At 37.7% G+C, this 2,108-nt stretch overlaps 1 non-coding gene across 1 annotated transcript; it reads left to right on the top strand.

The window, feature by feature from the left end:
- Positions 1-1,620: 1,620 nt before the first annotated feature.
- Positions 1,621-1,727, top strand: LOC128289571 (small nucleolar RNA R71). The gene has a single exon (XR_008279217.1). It is a non-coding gene; the product is annotated as a small nucleolar RNA R71 (small nucleolar RNA).
- Positions 1,728-2,108: the final 381 nt, after the last annotated feature.

The following is a 2,108-nucleotide window of genomic DNA, read 5'->3' as shown; positions in this document are numbered from 1 at the left end:
CTCCTTGAGTAAGACACAGTTCCAACGTGTCCTTATGTACGATTTCCTGAAAAGAATCTTGAGTATCATGATCAATAGAGTCAATAACATGAATCATCCTGTTCCTTAGAAAATCTCATGGCATCATAAATTTTAAAAATAATCTCTTCATCACCTACTCTAAGCACAAGTTTACCATCACCCACATTAATAATAGCCTTAGAAGTGGCTAAAAATGGACGACCTAAGATTAAAGTCACTTCAACATCTTCATCCATGTCAAGCACAACGAAATTAACAGGGAATATAAATTTATCTACTTTTACAAGTATGTCCTCTATAATACCCCTAAAATATTTAACAGATCTATCAGCTAGTTGAATACTCATCCTAGTGGGTTTAGGTTCCCCAAGACCAAGTTGTTTAAACATTTTATATGGCATCAGATTAATGCTAGCGCCTAAATCAGCTAGTGCCTTATCAACATTCAAACTACAAATTAAGCAGGGAATAGTAAAACTTCCTGGATCTTTCAGTTTGGTTGGTAGTTTATTTTGGAGTATGGCCAAGTACTACTCGTTAAGTTCCACTGTAGATAAGTCTTCAAACTTTATTTTATTTGTTAGAAGCTCCTTTAAAAATTTTTCATATGTAGGCATCTGCGATATAACTTTAACAAAAGGCAGGTTAATATGCAGTTATTAAAAAAGTTCTAGAAATTTACTGAATTGTACATCCATGCGGTCTTTCTTCAACTTTGCTGGATATGGGATTGGTGGTTTGTATTCATTTGGCATTGGATTGTTATTGTTTTCGGGTTTTCCCTCCTCTCCATCAGTTCTGTCAGCTTCTTGTGGTGGCTTCTTTTCAGATTTAGCTAACACTTTCCCACTCCTTAATGTAACTGCTTTCACATGTTCTTTTGGATTGGGTTCGGTGTTACTAGGTAGACTTCCTGGTGGTCTCTTTGAAATCATCTTAGCCAACTGTCCAATTTGATTCTCAAGCCCTTGAATCGATGCTTGCTAATTTTTAAGTGCAGTTTCAGTGTTCTGAAAATGGGTTTCCGCTACTGAAATAAATTTTATCATCATCTCCTCAAGGTTCGGCTTTTTCTCTTGCTGGTAAGGTTGTTGTTGGAAGCCTGGAGGGGGTAGTGGTCTCTGATTCCCTTGGCCTCCCCATTAGAAATTTAGGTGGTTCCTCCATCCTGCATTATAAGTATTACTATAAGGATTATTTTGAGGTCGAGGATTATTACCCATATAATTCATTTGTTCGTTCTCCATGTTGTGGCCATAGGGTGGGTATTCTGAATTACTTGTTCCACCTCCACTTGCATCGCACTGCATTACTGGATGAACCTGTGAAGAACCAAGTAAACCATCAATCTTTCTATTCAAAAGTTCTACCTGATTAGAGAGCATAGTAACCGAATCGACGTTAAACACGCCAGCCGCTCTCGTCGGCTTTGTCCTCATGACTTGCCATTGATAATTATTCAATGACATCTGTTCTATAAATTCATAGGCCTCTTCAGGTGTCTTATTATTAATAGTCCCACCAGCAGCTACGTTAATCATCTGTCTAGTTGAAGGATCCCGGTCGTTGTGAAAAGTTTGAACCTATAGCCAAAGTGGTAACCCATGGTGAGGGCACCTTCTCAATAGATCATTGTATCTCTCCCATGCATTATAGAGTGTTTCTAAATCTATCTGCACAAAAGAAGAAATATCATTCCTTAGTTTAGCTATTTTAGCCGGCGGGAAATATTTAAGCAAAAACTTTTCGATCATTTATTCCCAAGTGGTGATTGATCCTCGTGGTAATGAGTTTAACCACTGTTTAGCCTTAGTCCTCAATGAAAAGGGAAAAAACCGAAGGCGAATGGAATCGTCAGAAATGCCATTGATCTTAAAGGTGTCGTAGAATTCTAGAAATTTTGGTAAATGAGTGTTTGGATCCTCGTCCTGCAAACCATCAAACTAAACAAACCGTTGTATCATTTGAATCATGTTAGGTTTCAGTTCAAAATTATTTGCAGCCATAGTAGGTCTATCTATACTCGATTCATCTCCTGTTAAACTAGGTTTAGCATAATTAAACATAGTACGAGGAGCAGGATTCTG

Source organism: Gossypium arboreum, chromosome 2 (genome assembly GCF_025698485.1).
Source record: "Gossypium arboreum isolate Shixiya-1 chromosome 2, ASM2569848v2, whole genome shotgun sequence".
Classification (NCBI taxonomy): domain Eukaryota; kingdom Viridiplantae; phylum Streptophyta; class Magnoliopsida; order Malvales; family Malvaceae; genus Gossypium; species Gossypium arboreum.
This window is presented reverse-complemented; position numbering and strand designations above follow the sequence as displayed.